Genomic DNA, 657 nt, shown 5'->3' on the forward strand with positions numbered 1-657 from the left:
CCTCCTCCCGGCCCGGCTCTGATGTCAGCGCCTCGCCGCGGCCGGCCCCGGCCGCCGGGGGAGGGACGGGGCGGGGCGGGCACCGGGCCTGCGCCCGCCGGGGCTGGGGGGGGGAGGCGGCTCGGCCCCGCCGCTTCCCCCGGGGGGGTTGCGGAGGGAGGGGGGGGGGGGTTCTTGCGCTTCTGAAGGGGCTGGCGAGGGGGGGCTCAGTGCTTGAAAGGGGCTGCGGGACATCGCCGGGGGGGGCGGCGGAAGGGAGCCCCCGGCCGCGGTGGGGTGCGGGTCTCGGCCGCCTGCCCCAGAACCGGTGGGTGTCCTGGAACCAGCGGTGGGATGTCAACAGGTCGTGGCGTTCCCAGTCACACACCCCCGCAGTGACCCCCCAGTTAACGCGTCTGTCGTCTTCCCGGTGCCCCGAAAGCATCCCTAAGGTGACGGGATGGCTCTGCCGGTGCCCACACACCGGTACCTCCATCCGTAAGCGATGCCCGGGAAGACGAGAGATGTTGACACCGCCACAGGCACCAGGGCCAAGGCAGGGGGTGAGAAACCAGTCCAAAAAGAGTAAAGGCCCTCCTGACCCTAACAAATTAACCCCTATTTCCATGCTCAGGCCAGAATCCAATAAAGACACTGGCAATGCTAAGGCAGAAGGGA

Source organism: Haliaeetus albicilla, chromosome 26 (genome assembly GCF_947461875.1).
Source record: "Haliaeetus albicilla chromosome 26, bHalAlb1.1, whole genome shotgun sequence".
NCBI classification, from domain to species: Eukaryota; Metazoa; Chordata; class Aves; order Accipitriformes; family Accipitridae; genus Haliaeetus; species Haliaeetus albicilla.